This window comes from Oncorhynchus clarkii, unplaced genomic scaffold (genome assembly GCF_045791955.1).
Source record: "Oncorhynchus clarkii lewisi isolate Uvic-CL-2024 unplaced genomic scaffold, UVic_Ocla_1.0 unplaced_contig_3206_pilon_pilon, whole genome shotgun sequence".
Classification (NCBI taxonomy): Eukaryota; Metazoa; Chordata; class Actinopteri; order Salmoniformes; family Salmonidae; genus Oncorhynchus; species Oncorhynchus clarkii.
The window spans coordinates 25,001-42,210 of NW_027258993.1; positions in this window are offsets into that span (position 1 = coordinate 25,001).

Below are 17,210 nucleotides of genomic sequence, written 5' to 3' on the forward strand. Positions count from 1 at the left end.
GCCTGCTTGACTGCATCTCCTCCTCTCCTCGGCTGTCTTTTTGTCTCTCGCACACCAGCCCTGTGATGGCAGGCCATGTGGGCTGTGTATCTGGCTCACAGCGTGGGGCTAACAAAGTGGAGAATATGAGGAGAGAAAAGGCTTGTCTGTTGGCTGCAGTGGGTTCTCTCTCCTCTGACAGGGGATAGATTTCAGTAAAGTCACTGTTGACCTCTTCCAGTCGGCTGGAGACACAGCAACACAGGTTAAATACGGCTCTACCTCACCTCTCTCACTCCGTTTTCCCCTCCCTCCTTTCTCATCACTCTTTTCTTTCCCTCTCATCTCCACCTCTCCTCTCCTCTCCCCTCACCCTCTTTCTCCTTTTTCTCTGCACCCTTTCTCCTTAATCATACTAGCCTCATGTACATGGCCTAGACCTTGGCTATTTGAAACATAATCTATTTAGCTCCCTCCCTCCCTCCCTCCCTTCCTCCCTCCCTCCCTCCCTCCCTCCCTCCCTCCCTCCCTCCCTCCCTCCCTCCCTCCCTCCCTCATAAATAGGTATAGGGGCAGGTGTTTAACCTTACCTAAGGGGTGATTGTGGCGGTCGGCTGTTAAACGAGTGGAGCGAGAGACTTTCACTCTGAATGCAGACGAGTGAACCCCTGGCCTCCTCTCTCCCCAAAGTGAAGCGCTGCATATTCTCCTTAATGGAAGCAGAGTTACTCTCTTTAACCAGGGGACAGAGGGAGGGAGGGAAGAGAAAGAGGAGAGGAAGAGGTCAAGTTGGTTTGGTTTCCATGTTTTATGATAAATACATTGAGGTGAGCTGAGGTTTTATATTGTGTGGAGGACACTAGCGCGAGTATGCGTGTGTGTGTGTGTGTGTGCGTGTGTGTGTGTGTGTGTGTTAGTGTGTGTGTGTGTGTGTGTGTGTGTGTGTGTGTGTGTGTGTGTGTGCGTGGACCACAGCCATGGAACACATCAAGGTGATTAAAGTGTTCACCTTGTGTGTGAGAGTGTGTGTGAGGGTGTGTATGCATAGCATTTGAACAGCATTGGCTATGTCACACCTTCTCACCCAAGACCTATGATTGACCATTGTACAGCATTGCATAATTGTTGGCATGTTCCTAAGTGACCTCTGATGAGGCCCTGTGTTTATATGAGGCTCAGTCGCATCCTAAAAGAAACATCTAATGTGTACTCTGTAGCTACTGTCAGATAATATGGTTTTGTTTCAATAGAAACAGGACCGGTGGCTGTGTGTAACTGTCTTCACTGGCCCAGCCCTGATTAAAGCTCTGCCGGTGTGTGCGTGAGAGAGAGAGAGAGAGAGAGAGAGAGAGAGAGAGAGAGAGAGAGAGAGAGAGAGAGAGAGAGGGAAAGAGAGAGAGAAAGCCCAGGTGTATACTTGACTGCTCTGTCGTTCGCTCGCAGAGGGGACCCTAAATGCCAAGCTAAAAAAGATATCCATAAAAGTGGTAAACAAATAAATAAATCCTAGAAAAGAATAAAGTGATGTGTGAGCGCATACACAAACACGCACACACATACACAAACACGCACACACACACACATACACAAACACACACACACATACACAAACACACACATACACAAACACACACATACACAAACACACAAACACGCACACACACACAAACACGCACACACAAACACGCACACACACATACACAAACACACACATACACACACAAACACGCACACACATACACAAACACACACACACACATACACAAACACGCACACACATACACAAACACACACACACACATACACAAACACACACACACGCACACACATACACAAACACGCACACACATACACAAACACGCATGTGTGTGTGTGTGTGTGTGTGTGTGTGTGCGTGTTTGTGTGTGTGTGTGTGCGTGTTTGTGTATGTGTGCGCGTGTTTGTGTATGTGTGTGCGTTTTTGTGTATGTGTGTGCGTGTTTGTGTGTGTATGTGTGTGTTTGTGTATGTGTGTGTTTGTGTATGTATGTGTGTGCGTGTTTGTGTGTGTGTGTGCGTGTTTGTGTGTTTGTGTGTTTGTGTATGTGTGTGTTTGTGTATGTGTGTGTTTGTGTATGTGTGTGTGTGTTTGTGTATGTGTGTGCGTGTGTGTATGTGTATGTGCGTGTGTGTATGTGTATGTGCGTGTGTGTGTGTGTGTGTGTGCGTGTTTGTGTATGCGCTCACACATCACTTTATTATTTTCTAGGATTTATTTATTTGTTTACCACTTTTATGGATATCTTTTTTAGCTTGGCATTTAGGGTCCCCTCTGCGAGCGAACGACAGAGCAGTCAAGTATACACCTGGGCTTTCTCTCTCTCTTTCCCTCTCTCTCTCTCTCTCTCTCTCTCTCTCTCTCCCTCTCTCTCTCCCTCTCTCTCTCTCTCTCTCTCTCTCTCTCTCACCCTCTCTCTCCCTCTCTCTCTCTCTCTCTCTCTCTCCCTCTCTCTCTCTCTCTCTCTCTCACCCTCTCTCTCTCTCTCCCTCTCTCCCCCTCTCTCTCTCTCTCTCTCTCTCTCTCTCTCTCTCCTCTCTCTCTCTCTCTCTCTCTCTCTCACCCTCTCTCTCTCTCTCTCGCCCTCCTTTCACAACAGGTACATTTATAACCTCCCTCCACAGTCACCCCCCTCTCTCTCCAGTCTTCCCTCCCTCCCCCTTCCCTCTCTCCCAGTCGTCAGCAGTGACAGGCAGACAGTTTGGGAGTTTCTATTAGGCCTATTGCATGGTTGAGGGCCTCCACAGATTGGTTACATTTTGTTCTGTGGGCATTAGTGGCCCTCATCCGGCCCATCAGTGTCTGCCGTGGCCTCAGTGATCTATGATTCCACCATCAGACGCCCATAAATCACCCGCTAAAAGGATTTCTCCCCGCATATTTCCCCGTTAAATTTATGCTGCTGTAAAAGAAAGGAAAATTACTCATTGACGAGTCCCTCTCTCTCTCTGATGCTCTGCAATAAAAGGGAGACGGGGGAACAATCGCATCAGGAACTTATCGTTCGCTCCTTTCTAATATCATAATTATCGGAATCGTAAAGCGAAAAATAACATCCCCAAAAAGCAATGTGGAGAGCCAGGTTTTAGTGGGCCAGCCTGTTCCATGTGCTGTATCTCTCCATCTCGCTGTCTGTCTCTCTCTCTCTATCTCTCCATCTCTCTGTCTCTCTCTCTCTCTCTCTCTCTATCTTTCTCTCTTTCTCTCTCCATCTTTCTCTCTCTATTTTTTTCCTCTCTCTCTCCATCTCTCCATCTCTCTGTCTCTCTCTCTCCATCTCTCCATCTCTCTCTCTCTCTCTCTCTCTCTCTCTCTCTCTCTCTCTCTCTTTCTCTCTTTCTCTCTCCATCTTTCTCTCTCTATTTTTTCCCTTTCTCTCTCTCTCTCTCTTTCGGCATCTCTCTCTCTTTCTCTCTCTCTCTCAGGTATTTTGGAATGGAGGATTGTCTTAATTAGGGGTGTTGACCGTATCCAGTCCCCCTGAAGCCATGTGTGTATGCGTGTGTGTCCTTGTGTCTCCATCGTTGAATGCAAATCAGCAGGGTACCCAAGCGGAACGCCTTTCAAATCCTATCGCTGTTCTGTCCTTCCCTACCCACAATGCCGTGAATCAGGCAGGGTGCGCGGTCACTGTGTGTCGTGGGTGACTGGTCGTATTATTGCCCACAATCTCCAAATTAACTTCCTCCCTCTGTCTCTTTCTTTCTTTCATCTCTCTCTCTCTCTCTCTCTCTCTCTCTCTCTCTCTCTCTACCCCTTATCATGCACTGTCTACAATCTCTTTCTTTTTCTTCTCTTCTCCTGTCTCTCTTTCTCACACTCACCATCTCTCTCTCCCTGCCTCTCTGTCTGCATTATTTTTCACTCACTCACTCACTCACTCACTCACTCACTCACTCACTCACTCACTCACTCACTCACTCACTCACTCACTCACTCTCTTCCTCTCACTTCCTCTCTCATCCCTCCTTCTTTCGGCTCTAACGTCAGGTAGTCTAATAAGACATATTCATGGTATTCATATCTATTTTCAGTTTTGGCTGAGCCTGGCCTTCACATCAGCGTGTGAAAATGGGAAAGGTCTTGCTTTTGACAGCTTTGCTACAATGCATGTTTAACCTTTCTAGCCTTAATGGCCCGTAATTTCAAAAGGCCTGTGATCCATCAACTTAACCGTGGCAAAAAATGTAGCGAGCCGTTTTGGCTCTTGCTATACTAAGTTGCCATTTTATTTTGCAGGCTACTTTATTGTGTAATATTAAGATACACTGGTTCAGTAGATTTCCGTCGCTTTTTTTATCTTGTTCTACGCTTTGATTACAGTCAAACGTATTTCCACTGTATAGCCTTGCCATAGTTACTGTTTTGCCATAGTTACAGTTTTGCCATAGTTACTGTTTTGCCAGAGTTACTGTTTTGCCATAGTTACTGTTTTGCCATAGTTACTGTTTTGCCATAGTTACTGTTTTGCCATAGTTACTGTTTTGCCATAGCCTCCTTCAGTTAACCTGATTAGACACAGACTCCACACCTGTTCAGCTGCCAGAGGCACAGGAAACTCATCTGAGGACACTTCACTGCTTCCATCACACACACAAGTTGTCAAGTCAAGTCAAGTTTGTTTATTAGTCACACAGTATACACATGATATACTGTACATGGTGTACACAGTGTAACAAAACGCTTACTTGCAGATTCCCCACTCGACAATGCAACAACTTAGTATTTAGTATTTATTAGGTTACTAAGTAACAGCTGCAAATGCAGCAGTTACTCTTCCTGGAGCCCAAACAGGATTAACACAATGACATCACAACAAAACAAGAGCCTACATCATAAAATAAAACAATACATAACTTTATTTCATCATTACTCCATTATTACAAATGTACAATACTACAATATTACAAATATTATAAAGTGTTTGTGTGTAGATGGCTCTATCGAGATCCATGCAGTCACGGCTCTATCTTGTTCCATGCAGTCACGGCTCTATCTAGTTCCATGCAGTCACGGCTCTATCGAGATCGATGCAGTCACGGCTCTATCTAGTTCCATGCAGTCACGGCTCTATCTAGTTCCATGCAGTCACGGCTCTATCGAGATCCATGCAGTCACGGCTCTATCTAGTTCCATGCAGTCACGGCTCTATCTAGTTCCATGCAGTCACGGCTCTATCTAGTTCCATGCCGTCACGGCTCTATCTAGTTCCATGCAGTCACGGCTCTATCTAGTTCCATGCAGTCACGGCTCTATCGAGTTCCATGCAGTCACGGCTCTATCGAGTTCCATGCAGTCACGGCTCTATCTAGTTCCATGCCGTCACGGCTCTATCGAGTTCCATGCCGTCACGGCTCTATCTAGTTCCATGCAGTCACGGCACTATCTAGTTCCATGCAGTCACGGCTCTATCTAGTTCCATGCAGTCACGGCTCTATCTAGTTCCATGCAGTCACGGCTCTATCTAGTTCCATGCAGTCACGGCTCTATCTAGATCCATGCAGTCACGGCTCTATCTAGTTCCATGCCGTCACGGCTCTATCTAGTTCCATGCAGTCACGGCTCTATCTAGTTCCATGCAGTCACGGCTCTATCTAGTTCCATGCAGTCACGGCTCTATCTAGTTCCATGCAGTCACGGCTCCATCTAGTTCCATGCAGTCACGGCTCTATCTAGTTCCATGCAGTCACGGCTCTATCTAGTTCCATGCAGTCACGGCTCTATCTAGTTCCATGCAGTCACGGCTCTATCTAGTTCCATGAAACAATTAATTAAGTGAATAAAAGAGTACAAAACAATAAAAGCACAATTAATGAAAACAGGATAAAAATGTAACAGAAATGTAATACGAGACACTCAAATTAATGAAAGATATTTGCACGTGTGCAAATGATTATCGTGCAGTAGAATAGTAGACATTGTGCAGTAGAATAATAGGAGTACAGTAGCAGTAGTCATGAAGTGTGTGTGTGTGTGTGTGTGTGTGTTCGTGCCTATGTGTGACCGTGTGTACGTCAAATCAAATCAAATGTATTGGTCACATACACATGGTTAGCAGATGTTAATGTGAGTGTAACGAAATGCTTGTGCTTCTAGTTCCTACAGTGCAGCAATATCTAACAAGTAATCTAACAATTCCCCAACAACTACCTAATACACACACATCTAAAGGGGTGGATGAGAATATGTACATGTAAATATACGTATGGATGAGCGATGGCCGAGCGGCATAGGCAAGGTGCAATAGATGGTATAAAATATAGTATATACATGTGATATGAGTAATGTAAAATATGTAGACATTATTAAAGTGGCATTATTTAAAATGGCATTGTTTAAAGTGACCAGCGATCCATTCATTAAAGTGTCCAGTGATTGGGTCATTGGACACTGGACACGTGTCGTAAGGTGCAGGGAGTAAGAGCAAGAAAATGTTGTTGTGGAGGCAGTCAGTCCTGGTTCAAGAGTTGGCTTGTGGGTAAAAAATGTCTCTGAGCTGGGAGGTCCAGGACCCGATGCTCTGGTACCGTCAGCCAGATGTCAACGAAGAAAATAGTCTGTGGCTGGGGTGAACTGGATAATTGATGATGTTGCAGGCCTTCCTCAAGCACCACTTGGAGTAGATGTCTTGTACTGGTGGGAGCATGGGTATAGGACCACCCAATGAAGGGCCTTGTGGTCATGTAAGGAGCAGTTTCCATACCGTGATGCAGCCAGTCAGGCAGGACATCCTCGATGGTGCAGCATTACAATTTGGAGAGGATCCGGGGGAGCATGCCGAACTTCTCCATACGCCTGAGGAAGTAGAGACACTGTTGCACACACAAACATGCACGCACATGGACACACACTCAATTGCTAACAAAACTAATGGCAATCCGTGGCATAGTACAGTTTCCTTGGGCTTCCCCGGAAGGTCAGAGCAAGCCCCCCCCCCAACCCTCTGAAAATAATAATTATAAATAAAATAAACATATATATATATTTATGGGCAGAGACAAAAATATGCAGTATTATAGCTAATCTCATATTCTATCTTAATCTATCAATCAGATGGAGCTGATAGTTTATGGTTGTTGTCACCATGGTGATTCCAATATTGTTTGTTTAACCCTTGTGTGGTGTTCAGGTCTGTGGGACCCATTTTCAATGTTTACTAAAAGAAAAAATGACACCATTAATTATTTTTTCAACCTGAGACTCATTGGCCTTGTCTCATTTTCTTTGAAGAACGTAAAATAACACATTTTCATTGAATGCACACTGTGCACACATTTATATTACATATGTGGTGTTCGGGTCCACTGGAACCGAGGGTAATAACAGTGTGGAAAAGTGTGTGTGTAGGTGAAAACACGTAAAAATTAAACAAAAAGTTTTGCTTTGTGCCTTCACTCTGTCTTCCTCCTCCCTGGGCCTGCTGTTTCAACATAACACCAATAACCTGTCTGTCTCCCTGCCTGTCTGCCTGTCTCCCACTTTTCTCACAGTCTTTACCCTTTGTAGTGAGTGGAACTACAATGTCTTGCGGGAACCTGCACAATGTTCCAGTATTTTCCCACACTCTAACCCAGCCGGGTGCAAATTGAGGGAGGGACACAACAAATAAATAGCTTTGCATGAACATTTTTCCAATATGAGGATCATGTCTATTTCAATTCGGAGTCTGACAGAGAGTTGGAAGAAGAGGATAAGATTGACCCTCAGTCAGCCACGGGACCAGCACGTCAGCAGCCAGCCACAGGACCAGCCCGTCAGCATCAAGCCCATCAGCAGCCGGCAGGAGGAGAAATATGGAATGAGCCACCCTGCATGGCTGTCAATGTGATAAGGATGGCGGTTACTCATGTGCAGAACATAAAGTCTTCTTTTGAACGGTTCATCCCAGACACCATCCAGAAAATCATTCTGGACTGCACTAATTTGGAGGGAAGGCGTATTTTTGGAGAGAGATGGAAGGAGATGGACCAAACTCATTTACATGGGGTTCTTATCCTTCCTGGTGTTTTCAGATCCAACGGGGAATCCACAGAATCCCTGTGGGATGCAGAAACTGGCAGAGAACTTTTCCGTGCAACAATGTCTCTGGAAAACTTCCACATTATTTCCAGGATTATCCGCTTCGATAAACGAGACACCAGACCAGATAGTCGAGCTAGCTGTAATCAGGTCAGTGTGGGACAAGTGGGTTGACTGTGTTCCCCAGCGATTGGATCATCTCTAACCAATCAGCGTTTCAAAGCCAATGACAGTTTTTCATAATGTTGCTTTACCCACGTGTTCTGGCTCTGGCTCAGTCCATTGGTTTCTGGGACCAATCAGAACGGTTAGAATGTGTTTGCGTTGTAGGAATTGTCGGATCCAGACTCATTGAGGAGGAGAAACCAACCCGGTCACCCGGGATACAAGTCAGTATTCGATGTCTATTCATGTCTGAGGACATCGGAAGATTATGTGGAAATTGGCCACTAGGGGCAACAGTGAGCGCTGTTACCTTCAAGTAGGTTTCGGTTTTGCTAGGGCGTTGTAAACGGGGATGGTGGATAGGCGTAAACATCTGCCTCTGATTCCAGAGGTTGCAAATTTGAATCCAGTGATAGAACATTCAGTTAATGCCTGAACTTAACCCGAACCTTGAAAATGTGAAATGCCTAAACTTACACTTTGAAATGTGACATTTAGAAACTTCACCTTAAAAATGTTGAAATTTTACAATTTAGATGAATGTCTAATTCTGACGTGGGACTGTGAGAGCTAGTTGCAAGAAACTAACGTCCATGGGCGTGGTGTAGCATTTGGCCGGGGCAAGGAGTGTGGCTAGCCAGGCAAATATTCTTATATATGTACAAAGGAAAGGCATCAGTCACATAGACCTTTGTGAAGGCTGTTCTATCCCATTGAATGTGTGTGACCCAGCTCCTATGTACAAGTCTGTTCACACACACATCAATACATCCTCTCCAGGATCCAAATTGCTTAACAAGCTGCCAATTAGGCTAGCAGTCAGCTGGCTGGATCAGCTGCCACACACATACACACAGTCGATTGTCATCTCTTGAGCCAATTACACAAGTCAATCACCTTTCTAGGGACTGAGAAAGGAGGTGAGCGAGGCTAAGGAAAGGGGGGGGGGAGGGGGTAAGGAGAGGGAAGAAAATGGACAGTCTGCTGCTACCGTGAGTGGATGGCTAGGTAGGGGGAGCAAGGAGTTTGAGGATAGGGGGTGGGTGCAAAGGGGGGAAAGAGAGGGGTGAGAAGGCGGAGGGAAGATGTGGAGCAGTAGATCTTTCCAAGAAAGGAGGAAAGGTTTAAAGGATTTCATTACGGTAAGCCAGACTGGATGGAAGAGGAAGGAACATCTTAGAGTTAAGACAGTACCATGCTACCATCCAATATGTGTCCCAAAATGTTACAATAATATTACCATTCAATGGGCACTTTTATCCAAAGTAGACAAAGTTTTCGAAACATAACTTTGATATCTTTAAATTGTCAAACTGGGTCAGAGAAAATGGCTGCCCTTCCATGACATAATGTACCTAACCCATAATGCATTATATCAATGATTTACACTACCATTCAAAAGTTTGGGGCCACTTAGAAATATCGTTGTTTTTGAAAGAAAAGCACATTATCAGCAACCACTCCTGTGTTCCATTGGCACGTTGTGTTAGCTAATCTAAGTTTATCATTTTAAAGGGCTAATTGATCATTAGAAAACCCTTTTGCAATTATGTTAGTACAGCTGAAAACTGTTGTCCTGATTAAAGAAGCAATAAATATGGCCTTCTTTAGACTAGTTGAGTATCTGGGGCATCAGCATTTGTGTGTTCGATTACAGGCTCAAAATGTCAAAGAACAAATAATTTTCTTTGTCTGTCTATTCTTGTTCTGGGAAAGGAAGGCTATTCCATGCGAGAAATTGCCAAGAAACTGAAGATCTCGTACAACGCTGTGTACTACTCCCTTCAAAGAACTGCGCAAACTGGCTCCAGATACTCAACTAGTCTAAAGAAGGCCAGTTTTAGTGCTGTTTTAATCAGTACAACAGTTTCAGCTGTGCTAACATAATTGCAAAAATGTTTTCTAATGATCAATTAGCCTTTTAAAATGATGAACTTGGATTAGCTAACACAACGTGCCATTGGAACACAGGAGTGATGGTTGCTGATAATGTGCCTCTGTACGCCTATGTAGATATTCCATTAAAAATCTGTCGTTTCCAGCTACAATAGCCATTTACAACATTAACAATGTCGACACTGTATTTCGGATCAATTTGATGTTATTTTAATGGACAAAACATTTAGCTTTTCTTTCAAAAACAAGGTTATTTCTAAGTGACTCCAAACTTTTGAACGGTAGTGTATATACTATACACTAGATCACTGATAGTGGGGGTGCCTCCATCTTCAAGTCAAATCAAATCAACTGGCACATACACATATTTAGCAGATGTTATTGCGGGTGTAGCGTAATGCTTGTGTTCCTAGCTCCAACAGTACAGTAGTATCTAACAATTCACAACAATACACACAAATCTAAAAGTAAAATAATGGACTTAAGAAATATATACATATTAGATTGAACAACTGAAATTGAGCATTGACTAAAATACAGTAGAATAGAATACAGTATATTCATATGAGATGAGTAAAGCAGTATGTAAACATTATTAAAGTGACTAGCGTTCCATTATTAAAGTGGTCAGTGATTTCAAATCTATATATATAGGGCAGCAGCCTCTAAGGTGCAGGGTTGCGTAACTGGGTGGAAGCCAGCTAGTGATGGCTATTTAATTGCCTTGAGATAGAAGCTGTTTTTGAGTCTCTCTGTCCCAGCTTTGATGCACATGTACTGACCTCGCCTTCTGGTTGATAGTGGGTTGAACAGGCCATGGCTCGGGTGGTTGATATCCTTGATGATCTTTGTGATCTTCCTGTGACATCGGGTGCTGTAGATATCCTGGGGGGCAGGTAGTTTGCCCCCTGGGGATGCGTTGGGCAGACCGCACCGCCCTCTGGAGAGTCCTGCGGGTGCAGACGGTGTAGTTGCCGTACCAGGCTGAGATACAGTCCGACAGGATGCTCTCAATTGTGCATCTGTAAAGGTTTGTGAGGGTTTTAGGTGACAAGGCAAATGTCTTCAGCCTCCTGAGGTTGAAGAGGAGCAGTTGCGCCTTCTTCACCACACTGTGTGTGTGGGTGGACAGATCATTTCCATTCCAGATTGTCAGTGATGCGTACGCCGAGGAACTTGAAGCTTTCCACCTTCTCCACAAAGTCGATTTAGATGGCGCCGACAGATATGGGTGCTCTGCTTTTAGCTCCGTCTTGGCACTCCCCCAACATTGCAACAAATATTTTGGAAGCTTACAGCAATGCATTTATTAATATCTACATTGGTTTTTGCCACATTTATTCGGCTACAGAAACCTTAGTACATACTTTAAAATGATATTATGTGAGCTAAACATACAAAAATATGAAGAAAATACATTTAAAAAAAATTTCCTTAAAATGTATATTTTTGAAAGTTAAAATGTTACTGTCCCCAAGACAACCACATTTTAATTAATGCATTTAATTTTGTCCATGAAACACTCAAATACAGTAGAATTCCTATGGAGGACTGGTTCTTCTGGGGAGAGCCAATATGGCCGACCGGTGGCTTCATTAGCCTCTCATTGGCCAATACATAGCATTTGCAACCCTGAGTTTATGTACAGCATTACATTATATCCAGTGTTAGCATGCTAACGTTAGCGACGTTAGCAAACCTGTTCAAAACATGACCATTCTATTTTCGTTCTTTTTCTTTATTACACTAATGTATATATTTTTAACAAGCTATATTTAACAAATGGGATCGATAGTAGCTTTAATATTGTCTCTCACAACCGAGCACGTATCTGGTTCCATTCATCTGTAGGAGATGAGGACTAGTTTCCCTGTCTGTTTGGGTAATCCTGTCTTTGTATGGCCTTAATGAGATGCAAATCCACGTCCTAAAGTGATTTGCTTTCCCGTGTTTGAAATAATTATACCGACTGTGCCTTGGCTGAAAACCTCTTCAGTTTCGATTGGAACATGACTTTTGTGTCGTTGCGGCAGACATGTGCCTTGTTGTGAACCTCTAAATCCGGCTGGACTGTTTGTTTACCCCTGTTGAGAGGGATACGGAGAGGTAAAGCGGAGCCGTCATGTCTTGGAGGGTAACATGGTTGTCAGGCGGCCAACAATGCAAATCTTTAGAGGATTTAAGATTTGCTAAGCTAGAACAAGTTCGCATGGTATTTCAGTGGATTCTAAAAGGGGATTATTGTGTCGCACGCATTCACCCCAATATTCTATGGTCACATCAAATCACTGCTGTAAACAATGCAGATGTGTAGATGACCTCATTGCACTGGAATTGTAATGAATGTGGCCATCGTTGTAGTCTCTTGAGTTGATATTACACGAGACAGTGCAAAAGAAAAGAGGTATCTCCTTCTCTCTCTCTCTGCCTGGTGTCTCCCCATCCCAGCGAAACAGAGTATGACGGTGTGTGTCTCCCGTCTGGCATATGGAGTGTGAGAGTCTGTCTGGGATGTGAATTGGTTCCGTGTGGGGGCCGTATTAAATGTAACGCTCGTTGTCCAAAGTCCACGGGTTCCCTTTACACCTTGTGATTAGAGGGCCTGGTGTGAGAAAGCAGGAGGTTTGTGTGTGTGTTTGTGAATTCCTACGTGCATGTGTGTACATTCCTACGTGCTTGTGTGTTTGCGTGTGTTAGAGAATCCATCACCTTAATCCCCTTTGGCCAGCGGTGCTCGGACTCCCGGGTGAGACAGAAAAGCGGAGAGGAGGAAAAGAGGTGGAGGAAAGGAGAGAGGGAACCAGGGAGGAGGAGCGGGGCTGTGCCCGACCGTGGCCTCAGAGACGTGACCAGACAAGGACAATCCTCTACCCGGCTCCGGCCCCCACGCCTGAAGAAGGCAGGCAACCAGGAAGGTAGGCTGGCCCTCTGCTTCACCTGTGGAACGGTTTAACTGGCCAACAACTGGGAGGGTAAAGAGTAGTCTGACCTCCCCCTCGTCTCCCCTCCTCCCACACAGACAGGGTGTGTGTACAGGAACACAAGCAAGCCTTTTTTCTGACACACAATGTGACCAAACACACTCCTGGAACAAAGTCACAGCAGGATGCTGTAAAGTTTGGTTCAGGCAGGCTGGGTCAAGGAGAAAGAGCAGAGGAACTAATACTACATGTGGAGAACAGTGGGAGACATGGGCTGGGAAGTCAATACAAAACACACACCTCCTACAGACACAGTGTGGCAGGCGAGATGCCAGTCCCTCAACTCACGCCACTGGGATGAGAGGCTGAGGGGCAGAGGGTTAAGGGGTGAACAAAAGAGAGGAGATGGAGAGATGAGGAGGAGAGTGGGGGAAGCAGCAGATGGATGAAGTTATGAGTGGATGGAGGGAGAGGAAGAGAATAAATGGGGTGGAGAGAGGCTGTGTGTGTGTGTGTGTGTGTGTGTGTGTGTGTGTGTGTGTGCGTGTGCGTGTGCGTGTGTGCGTGTGTGTGTTAGGTGAAGAGGTAAATGGGTGAGGTGTGTGCATGCGCGTCATGATCTTTGTGTCGAGCTCCGCCAGCTATTCCCAAGGAGAGCAACCCTGTCATCTGTAGGATGTATTACGTTTTGATCTTTGCACTTCTGCTGAGTTATTTGGACCATGTGATGTTTACTTTAGCTGGGAATGTGGAACATGTTTACCGTTTGAACCACAATGGAAATCCTTACATTTTATACTGTGTTATCCTCAACAACAACAAAATGTACGCATTGCATCCACATGTGTGGTTGTGTTGTGTTTTTCAATTGGCAAATAAAACCAACCAAATCAAATGTGTGTGTCTAAGGCAAATGGTCCATGACTATGAGTGGGAGACCAGTTAGGGGACGTCTACGTGTTGGCAACCAGTTCTAATTCCTAATTCTATGGTTGGCACCAATCACCTAATAACCAGCTTTACCTGCTGTTCTCCTGGTGTTGAGCAGTTTACTGGTCTACTAACGCCATGCTGCCACCGCGCGCATGCACGCACGCACGCACACACGCACGCACACACACACACACGCACACAGGGTTATCTTCCAACTCCTTGCCAGGCTGTTCAGGAAATCCTCATGTGATCCAGTGTCCCTATACGAACTCACTGTTTTACTAGCCTATTAGGCAAAGAGCTTTTACAGCTTTAGACTTGAATTGTATGATATAGATGATCCCTTTCCGTTATTCTTTCCTCTCTGAGTCTTGAACTTTTTTTCCTTGTGAGAAGTTCACCTGTACTGATATACTCTCTGAGTTACACCATACGGCTCACACGAGAGAGAGAGAGAGAGAGAGAGAGAGAGAGAGAGATGGGGAGAGAGAGAGAGAGAGAGAGAGAGAGAGAGAGAGAGAGAGAGAGAGAGAGAGAGAGAGATGGGCCTTGGCCTCCCTAACCTTTGCTATATTAATCAGTGCGTCTCGGCAGTGAAATCCAGAAATTTTACCACAGAACACACATGAATTACAACCAGAAAATAGGTCATGTGTTGCTTCTGTGGACTCATGGTTAAATGTGCTCCCTCATCAATGGAGATGAAACTAATTTCAAACTCATACATGTACATGTCGTGAGGCGATTGTTGTTTATTGTGATGTCAGCCGACTTGTGTAGAAGTTGTGTGTAGTTTCTCTATATTGAAATCTCTCAACGGGAAAAACGTATTGTATTTACAGATACAGTCCTTGATTTAGCAGGGAATTGCAGCTACTTGGTGGACGGAGTTTGTGATTTGACACCAAATCCCAAGACTTCAATAACACACACATAATGTGTGTGTCTATGCGCACAATAATCAGTAGAGGTGTAAAAAGTGGCCTGGGGGAGACTTGGCATTCTGAAGGAAGTTTAAGTATGAACAAGTCGTTTCTTTGACTGATTTACTGTAGCTCTTCTGCACCTGGTCATCAGAGCGTGAAAAACCCTGCTGCTCCCAACCCAAGCCAAGCCTCATTGGCATCACACACCTGATACATAGGCACACACACACACACATGGAATCACACAAACACACACAAACACACACACGCTAACACACACACCTTACAGTCAGAAACACCTCTATTGTTGCGTGATGAATCTGCATCCTGGATTTACACTTCCATGCTGTAAGTCTCCCTCTGTGGTACTCTACTTCCTCGCTCTCCCTCTGTGGTACCCTACTTCCTCTCTCTCCATCTGTGGTACTCTACTTCCTCTCTCTCCCTCTGTGGTACCCTACTTCCTCTCTCTCCATCTGTGGTACTCTACTTCCTCTCTTTACCTCTGTGGTACACTACTTCCTCTCTCTCCATCTGTGGTACTCTACTTCCTCTCTCTACCTCTGTGGTACACTACTTCCTCTCTCTCCATCTGTGGTACCCTACTTCCTCTCTCTCCATCTGTGGTACTCTACTTCCTCTCTCTCCCTCTGTGGTACCCTACTTCCTCTCTCTACCTCTGTGGTACCCTACTTCCTCTCTCTACCGCTGTGGTACTCTACTTCCTCTCTCTACCTCTGTGGTACACTACTTCCTCTCTCTCCATCTGTGGTACTCTACTTCCTCTCTCTATCTCTGTGGTACACTACTTCCTCTCTCTCCATCTGTGGTACCCTACTTCCTCTCTCTCCATCTGTGGTACTCTACTTCCTCTCTCTCCCTCTGTGGTACCCTACTTCCTCTCTCTACCTCTGTGGTACACTACTTCCTCTCTCTCCATCTGTGGTACCCTACTTCCTCTCTCTCCATCTGTGGTACTCTACTTCCTCTCTCTCCCTCTGTGGTACCCTACTTCCTCTCTCTACCTCTGTGGTACCCTACTTCCTCTCTCTACCGCTGTGGTACTCTACTTCCTCTCTCTACCTCTGTGGTACACTACTTCCTCTCTCTCCATATGTGGTACCCTACTTCCTCTCTCTCCATCTGTGGTACTCTACTTCCTCTCTCTCCCTCTGTGGTACCCTACTTCCTCTCTCTACCTCTGTGGTACCCTACTTCCTCTCTCTACCGCTGTGGTACCCTACTTCCTCTCTCTCCATCTGTGGTACTCTACTTCCTCTCTCTACCTCTGTGGTACACTACTTCCTCTCTCTCCATCTGTGGTACCCTACTTCCTCTCTCTCCATCTGTGGTACCCTACTTCCTCTCTCTCCATCTGTGGTACTCTACTTCCTCTCTCTCCATCTGTGGTACTCTACTTCCTCTCTCTACCTCTGTGGTACACTACTTCCTCTCTCTCCATCTGTGGTACCCTACTTCCTCTCTCTCCATCTGTGGTACTCTACTTCCTCTCTCTACCTCTGTGGTACTCTACTTCCCCTCTCTCCCTCTGTGGTACACTACTTCCTCTCTCTCCATCTGTGGTACCCTACTTCCCCTCTCTCCCTCTGTGGTACTCTACTTCCTCTCTCTCCATCTGTGGTACTCTACTTCCTCTCTCTCCCTCTGTGGTACCCTACTTCCTCTCTCTCCATCTGTGGTACTCTACTTCCCCTCTCTCCCTCTGTGGTACTCTACTTCCTCTCTCTCCATCTGTGGTACTCTACTTCCTCTCTCTCCCTCTGTGGTACCCTACTTCCTCTCTCTCCATCTGTGGTACTCTACTTCCTCTCTCTCCCTCTGTGGTACCCTACTTCCTCTCTCTCCATCTGTGGTACTCTACTTCCTCTCTCTCCCTCTGTGGTACCCTACTTCCTCTCTCTACCGCTGTGGTACTCTACTTCCCCTCTCTCCCTCTGTGGTACACTACTTCCTCTCTCTCCCTCTGTGGTACTCTACTTCCTCTCTCTACCTCTGTGGTACTCTACTTCCTCCCCCCAAAAGCAGGCGTCTAGATCTCAGGGAGAACCGTGATGTTGCAGAATTTTGACACATTAGATACGGGATTCGAACCCATCTCACAACAACACAATATACAAAAGTGCGAAGCCATATACCAATCAAAGCCAAGGCACTCATAGATCTGAGATGACAGTAGCATAAATACCAGAAAACACCACCACGCAATGCTAGCCCTACCTTTTTCTGCGTGCCCTAGTGTAGTCATTAGAAGAGGTATGGGGTAAATGCCTTGATTATCTCTCATCTCTCTCTGACTTGACAAAATCACTGGCA